Source organism: Peromyscus maniculatus, chromosome X, assembly GCF_049852395.1.
Source record: "Peromyscus maniculatus bairdii isolate BWxNUB_F1_BW_parent chromosome X, HU_Pman_BW_mat_3.1, whole genome shotgun sequence".
NCBI classification, from domain to species: domain Eukaryota; kingdom Metazoa; phylum Chordata; class Mammalia; order Rodentia; family Cricetidae; genus Peromyscus; species Peromyscus maniculatus.
In genome coordinates, this window is record NC_134875.1 from 65445575 (window position 1) to 65462567 (window position 16993).

Here is a 16993-nt window from a genome sequence, read left to right on the forward strand (position 1 = left end):
TGGTGTTTTCTCATAGTATTAGATAAGTTTCTAGGACAGACACTAAGAATGAGGAAACCGTTCTGGTCAGGGAGCATACAAAGAAGAACAGAAAAGAAATGGCATGGTGAATAAAATTATAATAGAAGGAGTATCTCTGGATAAAACAGAAAAATAAGCTAGGTTTGGGAAGGGGTGCAATATAAATTGTGAAGAATATTCAAGCCAAAAGAAGAAAGATACATTCATCCTACTTAAGGGGGGAGTGGATTGATAAATTTCAGGCACAAGCTTAGTTTATCAATTATATCGAATAAAACACGGTATATCAATGAAACACAATCCATACAGCAACCATCATATGTGAATTCTGATCATAGCCTTTTGCTTATCAAACCAAACCATGAAAGAGAAGAAAGGTAAACAACTAAATTGGAAAAATATATATCCATGACACATGTAATCTATCATGGAACTTGTTAAATTATATAGGGAAAAACATACATTCTATTTTTTTAAAAGATGAGTAGAAGACTTGAAGACAGACCAAATAAAGAGGCAGTATGAATGGTTCATAAACACACAAAGAGCCCACAATTTTACTAGTCACTAGATTAATATAAATTAAAAACATAATGCAGTATAGTCACATGGCCAAGAGAATGGCTTAGCATGAAAAAGCAAAACCAAGGGTTCACAGTGCCACAGAGAAATCAAAACTTTGTATGCTTCTTTCAGAACCAAAAATTTATACAGACACTTTAGCAGTATCTCTAAAAGCTGAGCACAATCACACTCTATGCTCCTGCTGTGGTCTTTCTTAGGCCACACTTGACAGAAATGTACACATATATTCTGCAAAGAGCATCTACCATAATCTTCATAGCAATACTCTATGAAATGCATTACTATATGAAATAGCTAAAACAATTTTGTATCTTATTATCTTTCGCCAATAAAACAAATAAATCAACCACAATATGTTGAAATTGCAAAGTAGTATGTAGTAATGACAATGAGTTATCTACAAAAATCCCAGAACATATAGATTCTTACACAAGTATACATGAGAAAAATTCAAGCATGCATGTATATTATGGAAATCCATTTTTAAAAATCTAACAATAATATATGGTATTAGAATTAAGGTTAGAAGTTACACTGAAGGAGTGAGTAGTGAGTGCAAGAGAGTATATATGTATGGCCACCAGGTTGCTTCTAATATTCTCTAATCCAATGTGCATGCTTTTAAAGTAACCTCAGAATCATACTTGAGCCTTCTATTTTAAACTGGAGAGGTGACAGTGGTGATGTTTCTTTACTGGAGACAGAGTTGATGTTCTTCTTACAGATCTTTCACAATAGAAGAGATGATCACAAGTTTAAGAATTTCATGAATTTGTATTTCCCTCTACTTCAAGAATCTAGGAGGGTGATGTTTTCTTTATTTTTTTAATATTTTTATTTTATAATTAATTTCACATATCAGCCACGGATTCCCCTGTTCTCCTTCCTCCCCCCCTCTGGCCCTCCCCCCCATTCCACCCCCCCAATTCCCACTTCCTCCAAGGCAAGGTCTCCCCTGGGAAGTGAGCCAAGCCTGGTAGACTCAATTGAGGCAGGTCCGTTCTCCTCCTCCCTACACCAAGGCTGAGCAAAGAGTGCCAGCATAGGCCCCAGGCTCTAAAAAGCCAGGCCATGCACCAAGGACAGGTCCTGGCTCCACTGCCTGGGGGCCTCCCAAACAGTTCAAGCTAATCAACTGTCTCACTTATCCAGAGGGCCTGATCCAGTTCCAAGGGGGCTCCTCAGCCACTGGGTCACAGTTCATGTGTTTTTATTAGCTTGGCTATTTGTCCCTGTGCTTTTTCCAATCATGGTCTCAATATCTCCCCAGGGGATAGGAAGAAGCAGAGTGCTAGAGAGGTTCCCAGAAATCCACAAAGAAACCTCCACTGTAGACTACTGGCAATGGTCGAGAGAGTGCCTGAGCTTACCTGCTCTGGTGATCAGATGGGTGATGTTTTCAAATCCAGAATCATAATTAAAAAGCAATAAAATGTGGAGAGACCATGTGTGTAATTTGCAATAACAAATCTAATACAGCAAGGTAGCAGGAGATATATCAAGTGTTGTAAATAATAAGTTAATTATTTTCGTTATGAATAAAATTGTATGTTTTATATATTTGTTAACTAGAGTCAATCATGCAAGCAATAATATTAGTGACATATCCTTTTTATTACCTTATATTTATAATCATTCAAATATGTGTAAGTAATTGATTTTCCACCACTCTTCTTGTGATCAGCTGTCATGACACACTGTGTATTCCACATACCCCAGCACATCCTAAGCTACTTGGGTCAGCATACCCAGTCTATGGGGATAACAGGAATCTTCTCATTTTTTATAGGGTAAAGGAATCAAGACATATCTTTTTTTTTTTTTTTTGGTTTTTCGAGACAGGGTTTCTCTGTGTAGCTTTGCGCCTTTCCTGGAGCTCACTTGGTAGCCCAGGCTGGCCTCGGAACTCACAGAGATCCGCCTGGCTCTGCCTCCCGAGTGCTGGGATTAAAGGCGTGCGCCACCAACGCCCGGCAAGACATATCTCTTATACTTAAGTTTAAGGCAATATTGTCTCTTAAAGAAGCAATTTTTGGTCATACATTTTCAACCAATTTAAGATCCAAATGTAGTATACTGAGTTGCTACAAGTTACCATGTCATAAACCCTAGAGCCCTTGAATGTTACCTTATAGTTAATGAGCTTTTGCAGATATGTTAAATATTTTAACATGACAAGATTATTTTGAATTATCAAAATGGTTCCTTAATCCAATCACATGTGCTTCATACAAGACAAGCAGAGAAAGAACATAAAATCACAGATTATAAAACTATATGAAGACAGTCCAATATAAAGTAATGCAGCCACACACATGAATGAAATCCTGCAGGATGCTGGCAGCTAGTAGGAAATGGAAGAGTTAAGAAAGGACCACTTTCCTTAGAGTATACAGAGCATGTATTGTTTAGTAGTTCACTTTTAATTAAACATGCTATTCTGGTAAAAGACTTCAATATTCAGGAAATAAAAATAATGCATGTCTCAAAAAGTTCCTGAAACTTGCAAGATTCACAAGTTCCCTCCCAAAGTTATATAAGCAATAATAACTGCTAGAAACAAAGAGACTCTCCATTCAATCAAGATTCCTGAAAATCATACAGGGTGTTTCAGGGATACCGCTTTTATGGGTTTTCACACAAGCTAAAGGCACTTAGCTTTAGGGTCATGTGATGGATTAAATCACCCATACTTCTCAAAGTAATTCCTTACCCCATATTCTTGTAAATAACTTCAATAAACTCATTGTTTCACCAAGCTAGGCTTTAGAGGAATCATCATTTTGATCAGTTGCTAGTTCCCTGTCTGGAGTTGCTAGATATTTTTCATGTTTTTGCAGGAAAAGTTGCATAGTAAGTGTAGCTTTGCCTGTATAACACACTGAATTTAGCTCTGTACAATTTATTTCACACTTTTCATCTCCCAAACAGTGAGAGACTAAAGTTCTTTGGATCTAACTGTATAATTCATGCTGATTTGTTGTAGTAGTCACCAAAGACTAGTATACCACTCATAGCCCAAAATAGGAGAATATACCATGTTATAAGTATGTGTGCATGTGAATGAGATAGATGGAAATAGACTCAGCATGGGCATATGGTTTACTTTTATTTTCTACCCTCTCTGAAAGCTATCAGCAATTGTCTCGTGATGATGGGTTTGTAAACAACACCAACTTCTATGAAACCCAATGCCTAAAGCAATACTTTATATAAACCAAATGTTTTTGGAGAAATGAATGATCAAGATGTTATTTTTTCTGATATTTGAAGGTACATTGATTGCTAATCTCTAATGTTAGAATTATATCCTGACACATGCAGTATAAACATGTTTTTTTTATTAAACTTCATTTTTGTCAACATTTAGGATGCAGACTAGAACAATGGAAACTATTGGGAAATTTTCAAAAATACAGTTTTATAGAGTTCACCTTGAATCTTCTGAGTCTGAATCATTTAAGAAAGTCTCCTAATTATTCCTAGGCACATTAGATTTGAGAAGCACTAATATATGAAGAAATTATTTGATGGTATTAAGGACTTAATGATAGCATTTTAGTATTAATGATGACATTGGGCTGAGTCCTTCTAAACATACATATAGAAATATTTATGGATAAAATTAATGTATTGAATTTTCTTCAAGGAATTGTAATAGTAATAATGGGAAGATAAGAACATGCAAAGAACAATTTTACCCATCAAGTAATAATTTATTGAGGATGTATAATATGCACATGGAGGTTAATTATATTATTCCCTCTATTGGGAATATAAATATGGTTTTCTAAAAGTTCAAATAAAGTAAATTATTTCTACTGTATGTCTCATATATGTTCATTAGTACACTTTCCTGACCTTACATATTTTTTCTTCTGCTACAGCCACGACTTTTTGGGAACAGAGAATTTGGAAGTGAGATGTGTAAAACTGACCTAAAAGAAAGTGTTCATACAGGTTTCCTGAGAATTATGTGGCCTTCCTGGTCTTAGGAACAGTCTTTCCAATGCTTATACAGGCCCTCTGAACAGACTTTCCAAATACTTTAGGCACTCAGAATGCTTGAGCTCTTTAGGCACTCAGAATGCAGTGCTCTAACTGCACAATCATCATAGGATAGACAGAATGGATAGATGTCTAAACGGGATTTTCTAGTATCCCTTTAAGGAACAGTGAGAGTGAAATCAAAGTATGTCAAACAGTAACAAGAGATTCATTATTGTAGCATTTCCTTAACATTATTATAGAGAACTATTTTATTGATAGATGTGGTACATTAGCTGCTTCGCAGGCAGGATTCCAAAAATGTGTGTTCCAGGTTATTTACTTCCATTTCTATGCTGAGGCTTTGCAGCAGTGGTTACTATTCTTCTCTCTGAAAGTCTGCCTCTGTCGCTACTGCAGGAAAGCTGCAGCAGTAGTTTCTCCAGCAGTGATTGGTAGTTGGGAACACTGGTATTCTATCCTGAAACAGCACACTAATCCCTCTTTTACTAGGCAGCAATGTGCTCATCATTGCTGAGGCTTTGGTTCATCTTTCAGTTATGATTCAAAACTTCACTGAATTATAATAAGCTTGCCCACAGAAAACCAGAAGATTTGATTATTCTCCTTATCCCATCTTCCTTAATCCCTTATATAGGAATATTGAGGAAGCATAATTATGACAGTGCTTTCAAAATTGTGCTGAGGGTTTTCTGCCTGCTCAGGAGTCCCTATTATTTATAACTTATCAGGTCACATCTAGATTGGAAGCCTAAAAGAATAATAATAATAATAAAAGATAAATTGGTTACAGCAATAAGATTCTGATAGAATTTGCATCCTTTTAGCTGCTTTGGGAGTTTAGAAGTAGACGTGTGGTGCGAGCAAGATATGGGTTTTTCAAAAATAATATAATTATACCATATAATACAAAATTCAATTATCCTCATTTTGAGATCAATTTAATGATACCAACTTTGTAGTTCTTCAAATGTCAAATCCCCTTCTCTCTAAAAGGCACTATAGATACTAATCTTTGAACTCAGCATGTGAGAACTTCAGATTTTAACTCCATCTTTCTTATTTTAGTCTTTAGGTAAGACAGAGATCAGTTACTGTGGAAGGAGACCTTTGGATCCAAAGACTGATGTCAGGCACATCTTTTAGAATATGAAGCTTTCAGGTTGAAATAAAATGAAATATTGTTGCCAAAAGCTTTGTGTTATCTGTTGCTGCATAGAATCTATCCATAGAATCTAATGGATTCTTACTGTAATTTCAACTCCTATCTCCAAAACCCCAGGGCATTCCAATTCCCACAAAAAGATGTTAAGTTCAGACTAAGTGTCCAACATATAGATAAAGAAAATATGGAGTGTATAAGCACAATGGAATGTTTTAAATCCATATTAAAAAAACAAAGGCATCTACAGGAAAATCTAACTGCAGATAAATAAGCATATTAAGTGACTTAAGTCAATCTCAGAATGACAAATGTTTCTTTTCATGTGTTTGTTAGTTTTTATATAGATACATAATATCACTCATTTATATAAAAACTAAAGTAGGTGTACTCAATCAGGATGGTATTTTCTAGTTCCATCCATTTGCCAGCAAACCTCATGATGTCATTGTTTTACTCTGCTGAGTAGTACTCCATTGTATATATGTACTACATTTTCTTTATCCATTCTTCAGTTGAGGGGCATCTAGGTATGACTGAGCATTTCTTTCTTATATGTCCAAGAGTGGTATCATTGGGTCTTGAGGTAAATTGATTCCCAATGTTCTGAGAAACTGCTATACTGATTTCCAAAGTGGCTGTACAAGTTTGTGCTCCCACCAACAGTATTGGAGTGTTCGGCTTGCCCCACATCCTCTCCAATAAAACACCATTAGCAAAGACACTGAGGGAAACAGTTAATAAACAGGACCTCTTGAAATTGAGGAGCTTCTGTAAGGCAAAGGTCATGGTAAATAAGAAAAAACGACAGCCTACAGAATGGGAAAAATATCTTCACCAACCCCACATTTGACAGAGGTCTGGTCTTCAAAATATTTAAAGAACTTAAGATAGTAGACATCAGAATACAAAACGAACCAATTAAAAAATGGGCTACAGAGCTAAACAGAGAATTCTCAACAGAAGAATCTCAAATGGCCTAAAGATATTAAAGAATTGCTCAACATCCTTAGTCATCAAGGAAATGCAAATCAAAATGATTCTGAGATACAATCTTATACCTGTCAGAATGGATAAGATCAAAAACACTGATGACAGCTTTGGTGGAGATATGGAACAAACTTGATTTTTGAAGCAATAATATACAATGGTTTTAATATTTATGACATAAATCGTATTAGGAAATACTTAGTCAAGTTGGGGACAATGAAAGTATATGAATGAAAATTAAAAATCATATGCAATCATAGCACCCAGAGAGACACATATATACCATTTCATACAGCTTAGTCTGTTTTGTCAAATTTTAAGAGATATAATAAATTCTGAATAGCTATAGAAAGAGATAACATTTTTGAAAATTAAGAAATACAATCATTTGTGGGTTATACCATTGTATACACAGAAAATGTAAGAACATCAATTAAAGACAGTCAGGCTTAACATGAGTTTAGCAAGTTGAATATATATATATATATGCATATATATATAAAATTAAAAATAAGCAAGCAGAATATTTCTCCCTATGTGCATTTACAGAATTATAGTGAGAGAATAATTCTATTCACAAAATATTAGGAAGGTGTAGGATTTATTTGAATAAACATCATAATTAATTGGCAGTGATTAATGGAAAGAAAACTCATGTTTCCAAGTAAGAATTGCCAACTTTCCGTCAAATGTGTCCAAACAATTTCTGCCTAACTATTTCTGTCATGCTTTGCAGAGTTGCACTACCAATTTAAAATTTGTTGTTGGATTTTCCAAAAAATGGAATAGTAATTGCTTCTCAATTTTCATTCTTTCTGTATTCAGCATAAACTAACATTTATTGGGCACCTATGGCATACAATGCATTACCTTAGGAAATTTATATAAATTATATACTTTAATTCTGACACCAACTATTTCAAATAAGTACAGGAATCTAAGACTCTATTAAATCAAGTAAAAACTATAATGTTTACTTTTAAGTTTTATATTGATTCAAATAAAACATGGCTAGATATTATTGAAACATAGTTCTGCATATGTCTATGATAGACTATACAGAGATAAGTAGATTATGAAGTCTCTGAACTAATCAACAGATGAATAATCATTGATATGTTCATAATATCATGACATTTTATGGAAGTGGTTAAAAAAAAGGAGAGGTATAATCTGAGGAAGTATGTCCCAGGGAACATGCCCTTGAGACCTAGTTCTTGCCCTGAACCTTTACTCTATTCTCATTTTTTCCCATCCATTGTGATGTGAACAGATCTGCTGGAACACTCGTTGCCCATAAGGATAGATTGATACTTCTTTAACTGTGGTCAAAATAACTCTCTCAGGTATTTTGGACATGGTTAGGAAGAAATTAACTAATATAGTATTTAAAATCTCATCAGTTCCAAATTGTAGACAGAACATCCACTCTCAAGTCATAGAAAAAAGTCATGCCTTCTTCCCTTTCTTAGTCTTTTTAAATGTTAGATTTATGAGAATGGACATGCTAACTTGTGTCTCAGTTTCTTTAGAATGAAAAGAAGAGAATTATAGTACATATCTGCATTGAGTAGGGATGTTGACATTATTTGATCCATGTAATTGTTGTACATAATTAGTGTCCAATGCAAAATTAACATCAATATTATTATTAAAGTTATAAATTAACAAATGTGGGGAGAATTATTTCCATTGGCTTACTTACAATATTTGTCACTGCTACAGCGGTGCTTTGATTCTTAATAGTACTTTTGAAAATAAATATAAACAAATTTTATTATGTATCAACTGAATTAGAGACATACACTGTACATAAAATATATGCATGAAAAAGAAGTGGGGTAGAGATAATTTGCCTAACTTAGTAATTACAGTACATAGCAACGTATGAATGTTACATGAAATAATCACCCTATTCACAGGACCATATTCTCATGTGTATGTTTCAAAATAGTACATGAACTAAGAATTTCTGTTTTCCACTTCCACTTAGTAACAATAATTTATTCACATCTTTGAAATATTTCAGTATCTATTGCCTAATGAAATGTTCATCTAAGTGCCTTAATTTCCCATGTGGGAAATTGAAATTACTTGTGAATTTTCCCCAAAAATGAAGTGATATTTAATTAGTTTCATCATGTTTTCTTTGCTTTCTTCATGAACTAGCTTAGGAGAATATATCTTATGGGCATGAGAAAATTAGCTACACATTTTAATTTTAATTAAGAATGTTTATGAATAAGATGGCAAAGGAAGAACTCATGTAAATGCTTTAGTGCCAACAAATCATGAAAAACAACAAATAAATCTGTAATATGTTTTAAAAAGAGTGAGTTCCACATACAGAATGAGAAATCCAATCACCCTGTGAAAAATTAAAGTGGTACTTAGGGAAGTCTTGAGCATTCACTTTCCCTAAATCTGATTTCAGTGCTCCCATTTGATCAGTATTAAATAACATCTCTTAGAGGAGTACCAAAATATAGTATTAATAGAATTGTTGTGCTCCTTTTCAATTCCATAAAGAGACTTACTTTTGAAAACCCTATCATTTAGGACTTTCCTTATAAGAAATGGCTTTGACTCTTTGGAAGTCTCATCATTTACATAGTTGTAAATAGTTTTATTACCATCTGTGAAAGAAAAGATCATTATTCTATTTTATTTTTGTTTTTCGTAATTAGTACCTGTTCAAAAGCATCTCCCACATTCCTGACTTAGTCTTCATGAGAAGGGAGTTTGTGTATTCTAATGTGTCTGTTGAGATTTGAATAGGGCCTAGTAACAGTAAAATCTCAATCATTGAAATAATTTGTTCTTCTCAATATACTATGAATTTTTCACTCTCTAAAATATAATATTTCCCCAATGCTTCTACTTAATCCCCATAATTACTCTATGATCTATCTACAATTCACTCTTTGAAAATGTTTGCCACCCTAGATTTTCCTTCATTAATTTTCAATATGTTTTTAATTTGGGAAGCTCTGAAAAAAATTCATATTGAAGTTTGTCTTCAGTGGAAATATTAGCAGACAGGCAGTTCACAAATCATGATGAGGGTTCTGATTCCACTGACTATGCAAACTTTTGCCCAATAATATAGAAGTTTGATAATCTAGAAAACCAGTAGAAAAACAATAGTTTTTTTTTTTCACCTTTGTGTAATGCTTTTGGAAATCAATGAAAATATGACATAGCTTCTGTGGCTAGCATTGTGTCGGATAATTAAAATGTCTTCAACTTTCTGCCATTCTTTTCTATGTAAAGCATTGTCATTACTTAATTTAGAACTCTAAATATTCTGATATTTAATAGGCATATGAAATAACTCAGTCATCTTTGTTACCAATTTTCAACTCATCAAACTGCCATGATCCACAGAAATACATATTTAATTCACAAGTAAATGTGAAGGAAGGTAAATATATACTTACTTATTCCTTTGAAGCTATGAAAATATTGACATTAAGTACTGAAAAATAAAATAAAGCCTTGATTCCACTATCCTTCTGATTTACACAGCCATTTAGCCTTCAGAATTGCAATACTGTTGTTGGAGGGCTTCTCTCCAGGTTCCCCAAGCCCCGCAGTCCCACAATCCACTTATAAAATAATCACCCAGACGCTTATATCACTTTTAAACTTTATGGCCGTGGCAGGCTTCTTGCTAACTGTTCTTTTATCTTAAATTAACCCATTTTTATAAATCTATACCTTGCCACGTGGCTGGTGGCTTACCAGAGTCTTCACATGCTGCTTGTCCTGGCGGTGGCTGCAGTATCTCTCCCCTCAGCCTTCCGCTTCCCAGAATTCTCCTCTCTCCTTGTCCCACCTACTTCCTGCCTGGCAACCTACTTCCTGCCTGGTCACTGGCCATCAGTGTTTTATTTATATAGAGCAATATCCAGAGCACTTCCCCTTTCTTTCTTTTTTTTAAAAAGGAAGGTTTTAACTCTAACATGGTAAAATTACATATAACAAAACAATTACCAAGCAAGAATTACAGTTACAATATTAAAGAAGATGTCCTATCTGTCTTATATTTGTGAATTTAAGGTTTTATATCTAACTTATTTTTTATCATAACTGAGGAAATTACAACTATCTAGTTTTCAACCACATCAAAGACCTGAGAAGGAACATAATGGTACCTGAGAAATGGTAGATGGATGTAAGCAACTTTCGGGAATCTTGCAAGAGCAGACCAAGACAGCTGGCAGCCTGGACAGTCACCTAATGTTTCTCAGCATTGTTGGTGCATTTAAATTGGCTACAGGCCTAGAGTATCTGACAGACCATTTTCAGAAGCAGGAATTTTGAGATACTATCTTACCCTGTCTTGGCAGAGTACAGTGGTCGCTTTCCTTGTGTCCCGCTTGTCCAGAAAGGACAGCATTGCATTTGTACTGTCAGCCGTCAAGGCAAGGGCAGTTCTTTGCCCAGTAGGCCATTTTGTGCCAAAAAGACAAACTTCCAAATGGAAATGTCTTAGAAGCCCAACATTCTCTCGGGATCAATTGGTGCAGCCAGGAGCAATTGTGTCTTATGTCAACAGAATTCTAAGTTATTTAAATGCCATATTCTCTAGGTCTATGAAGTGTTTGAAGATTACCTATCTATCTGAAATATATCTATGTATACCTAGAAGACTTAACTAACATGGCTACAAATATGATTATCATAAATGACTAATTATTAATCTATTTTTAATTATTCATTACAATTTTAAATGAGTTACATAAACATAATACCTCAAACAAGAATAGAAATATATATATATATATATATATATATATATATATATATATATATATACAGTATAACAAAATTAACTTCAAGTTTGTATCAATAAACTAAAATTTATACCAATGTAAAAAATTTTAAACATAAACAAAATCTATACCAATGTAAAACATTTTAAACAAGTTGTTCTTTAAAAGTAGGTTCATTAATCTACCTGTTTATCTTATCATCTCCATATCCTCCTATATATCTATATCATATCCCCTTTTCTTTTTTAGAAAGAGATGACATTTATAATCAACCTGTTTTAAATAAAAATATTGTTTTTTCTCTGTCCCACACCAGAGGGCTCTTTTGATTTGGGACACAAGAATCTCTTAACCATTTTTTTAAAGTAATATGTCTGGGTTTAGAGGGGGAGTGAGCCAATTCCACCTCTAAAGCCAGCTTGGTATATTTGGGAATTTGGGCGTAGCATCTCTTACTACTTCCTGCTGGAGGGGGGCGCTGTATCTTATGGGGACACAAAGAAAATTTTAGGCCTATGGGGTAGTCCGTGAGGCTGTATTGTGTGAACCAGTTGCCTTGAAACCGCTCTGGATGTTGGATCATCTGGGCCATGTTGTCATTGGAGACCTTTCAGGGGGTCTTGGCTGGTGAAACCTGATGTATCTTAATCTGGAACAAATCCATAGCCTCTGGCTTTCTGTGGAAACAAAAGCAGAACCTCTTTTCCAAAGTAACATATCTTTATATCTAAATTTTGAAGTCAAGGCACCTTTAAAATATTCATTTTGGCATAACTCAACAGCTTTTGTAATCAAATGTTTTTCTTCAGTTACGAATATCAAAGAGAACATAATCCAGATTCTCTGTGTGGTAGCCATCTTTACGTGGCTTATTTTTTATATTACATTGAGCCTATTGCTTTAAACTGTACCATTCTAAGACTGAAACGGCACTGTGGCTGCTGGCTCCACCCACTTCAGCTTCTCAACATGGCGGTGGTACGTTTTCCGCCAGCTCTGGGAGTCACCAAGTCTCAGAAATAGTGAATCTAAGCTTTTATCAAAGCAGCGTGTAGCCCAGAAACCTCTTTTTTTTTTCAATACTAGTAAAGACTAAATCTACCACACAGCTTAAAATGTGCCGCTGGCAGATGCCTCATTTCTGCCATACTGCCGGTCAAACGCACACGCCAGGAACCCGCCAGTGGTTTTGTGGCATCTAGCTGTCTGTATGAGACAAGAAGCAGGAACCTGGTTTTGGCTCTGTTTAGAATTGGTTATTAAATATTTTTAGGTTTAAGGTGGAAACTCGAGCCGTTGGGCACCATTTGTTGCTGGAGGGCTTCTCTCCAGGTTCCCCAAGCCCCTCAGTCCCACAATCCACTTATAAAACAATCACCCAGACGCTTATATCACTTTTAAACTGTATGCCCGTGGCAGGCTTCTTGCTAACTGTTCTTTTATCTTGAATTAACCCATTTTTATAAATCTATACCTTGCCACGTGGCTGGTGGCTTACCAGAGTCTTCACATGCTGCTTGTCCTGGTGGTGGCTGCAGTATCTCTCCCCTCAGCCTTCCGCTTCCCAGAATTCTCTTCTCTCCTTGTCCCACCTACTTCCTGCCTGGCAACCTACTTCCTGCCTGGTCACTGGCCATCAGTGTTTTATTTATATAGAGCAATATCCACAGCACACTACTCTATAGTAAAACTGTGGACCAAGCAAAGATTCAGCAAATTGTAATTTGACATTAAGCTGCTATACAACAACAAATCTGACACTCTCTTAGTCTTAGTTGCCTCTGTAAAATGGAAGTTTTCCTACCTGTTAACTAAGCCTTTCTCTCAAAGTATTTGATCAAAATCTCAAAAATAATATATGTGAAATTATTACTGTGTTTTATTGGTGAAAGATATTAACTATCTCGATATATCTGTTATAACTTGAAAGTAGAATATCTCCCAAGCTCATGTATTGTTCCCTAGTGGGCAGTGCTGTTTTGAGACATTATGGGACCTTTAGGAGATATGGATTCCATGGAGAAAATAGGTCAGCAAGAGGAAAATTTATGGGTTAGAGTCCAGTCTGGTTCCAGCCTATGCCTTTTCTTCTCCCTATTTCCAGATACACTTAAACGTGAGCAAGTAGCATCATATTTCTGTCATTATTGACTGAGCCATTCTCTCCATGAACTATATCCTCTCAAATTGAAAGGCAAAAATAAACCCTTCTTGGTTTAAGTTGCTTTTTTTCAGGTATTTTATTACACTAATGAGAAATGCAACTAATATGCATGTCTTTTAAGCTGTAGGTTCATAATGGATTCATTGCATACTATGATTCTTTGGCTCTCATCACTGGGTACCTTTCATTTTTTTCATTTGGTTTTTCGAGACATGGTTTCTTGGTGTAACAATCTTGGCTACTGGGGAACTTGTTTTGTAGACCAGACTGTCTTTGGACTCATAGAGATCTGCTTGCCTCTACCTCTGAAGTGCTGGGATTAAAGGCTTGTGCCACCACTATTCAGCACATCGTTCTTAAGTTTTACATTTTCCAATGGAAGGCTTTTGAACTTTGATAACATAAACTCACCATATAAAACTGCTGGAGTCCAGCTCTGGATGAGGGCAGGGTCTGAAGATGGGTGGATGCAAGAGTGGCAACCAAGGAATCAGACAGGAAATACTTCTTAGTTTGCAACGGAGGAATCAGACACTGGATAGATACTTTTTAGTTTCCTTTTAGGAGGAATAGACAGAGAGGGGCCATATGGGAGTCATTCCCAGTTGGACAGGTCCCAGCAGAGGATGTAAGGAGTTGGAGGAGGAAGGAAGTGAGCCAGGCCACAGTGGTCGGGAGAACCTTGCAGCCTGACTGACTAGTAGCTAGAGTGTTGCTTTATTTATACAGAATTTAGTAAGCAGGGATACATTCATGATGTTCCAAAACATAGATCTTATCATTTTTGTTTTGGGACACCTGTTTCACTTCCTTTGGTCATCTTTTAGTTATCATTAATAAATTATGACGGAACAGAGTTATCAATTATGACAGAACAAAGTTATCATTTCCAATCATTTTTCCTCAAATTTTGACATCATTAATAAACAGAGTTATCATTCTTACTCATTAACCCCATAACCAAAATTTTAAGAATCTAGAGGCATATGACAGCCTATTCTCAGGCTGGTAGCTTTTGTTGTTTCAAGGACACTAGAACAAAACAAAATCTTCAAGCTACCCTGGGCATTTTGCCACATCCGAAGCAGTGTATTATTAACTCTTAGTGATCACAATGCCCAGGAAAAATCCTCAAGCCAAAGGTGCAGTTATTATTCAAATTCTGGCATAACAAAATGTTTATATTTTCTATCTTTATAGAATTTGTCTATATGTGTAATCCTGGCATTCTGATGTTCCTTGGTCATAAGACATTATAGTTGCTCTGTATGAGCTAACTTTTTGAAGAAAGGGAGGTCCAGACACCTCATACTTTTATCATCTTTCCACTCCATATTTTGCTCATCAATATGTCTCTATATAGGGCAGAGTTGTATGCCATGTAATTGTCTGAGTGTACAGTAAAAAGAGGTTTGTAATCTGAACTGTGGACAACTCCTCTAGCCCACCAAATCTTGTTGACCTTTTTAGGTTTACTTTGTTTTGATTATCTTGTTCCCGAGTAAGTACGGGAACAGATGTTTCAAGAATGTGTTATAGCCTCATGAAGAGACCTCTGGCTTCTTTATGTGTCACAACCTCCAAGGTGTAAGGAAGACCTTCAAGTAGATAAAGATATCTCCCTAAAAGCAGGGGGATTAGTATGTTCAGGACTGTTCTAGGGAAGCTTAGAAGCAGCACTCCTGGGAGAAGGCATAAATGATTCATAAGAAATTTTCCACCAATCCAATATCCCCAAATCGTACAAGTATTAAAAGTGCCCCAAGTATGCAATAGGTGGATATGAAAACCAAAGGTAACATGGCAGGCATCATGTGGCTCAGCTCTGTTGGAACTTTGTCAAGCAGCTGTGCTGGCTTTATGACTTCTGCTATTCCCAACAGATATGGCTGTGCGGTAAAAATAATCAATTACCCTAGCAGTACCTCAAGTAATTAACAATGTAGCTGTTCTATAATATGTATCATTCACTTTTCATTTTATCTGTAGAATTTTTAAAATTTGCAATGAGTATAGGGAATAATGCAGTTATATTAATATATAAAATATTGACAAACATAAAATATTTAGTGGTGAGTTAAGCAAAGTAAATTTCATAGTATCTTCTCTGTTATAAATTTTATATAACAATATTTCAGTGTGTGACATTTTATATTAGAAAATATATTTGTGGTGATTTAAATGAGAAATGTCTCCCAGAGGCTCATGTGATTGAAATATTGGTCTCTAGTTAGAGTTACTGTGATGCAGCCTTGCTGGAAGAACTTCGTTGTTTCCGGCAAGATTTCAGAGTTTATTGCTTCCCCTTACTTACACTTCATTCTCTCCATTCTCTTCTTCCTGTTTTTTAAAGATGTGATCTCTCAGCTTCTTCCTCCTCCCTCAGTGCTTCCTGCTTACTGCAAGCACTACACATACCACACACACCATGATGGACACATTCCTCTGTAACAATAAGTCAGATCATTTTTCAATAAATTGCTTTTGGTTAAGCTGTTTTGTCACAGCAACAGAAAAGTAACTAATATAGAAGTTGGTTTGTTCTCCTGGCTTTTGGGCTTGCTTTGGATCAGTATATCCAAATATGCCCACACCGCTCTCTTTTGAAATGAGAAAGTATATTCTGTGCCATTTTACGGAGTTTGTAATTTGTGTTTTGATTTTATAGGGGGTTCACAATTAAGAGATTGCTTTAAGGCTCAGGAAAGATTTTGGGCTTTTCAAACAATGTTGAGACCAAGAAAGACAATGGGACATTTTAACGTTGTATACCAGACTTTTTCTTTTGGGCCACCAACCAGCTCCCAAATTATGACACAGAGACTTCTTACTAGTTGTAAATGCTTGGCCTAGATTAGGCTCATTTCTGGCTAGCTTTTTTAACTGAAATTAACCTGTTTCTCTTTATATACATTTTGCCTCGGGGCTTTTTACTTTTCTTTCTGTATATCTCACTTTCATTGCTTCTCTATGTCTGGCTTCTTGCCCCAGGTGTGTCCCTCATTCTCTCATTCTCCTTCAAGCCTATATTCCTACTTATTCTCTCTGCCTGCCAGCCCCACCTATCCTTTCTCTGCCCAGTTATTGGCCATTCAGCTCTTCATTACACCAATCTGGTGCCTTAGGCAGCTAAGGTAAAACATGCAATACATATTTATATAATTAAACACACATCCTTACATCATTGAACAAATGCAGCATGAACAAAAATAACATACCTTTACACAGTTAAAGTAATTCCTTGCAGCATAAGCAAATGTAACATATCTTTGCCCAGTTAAAACA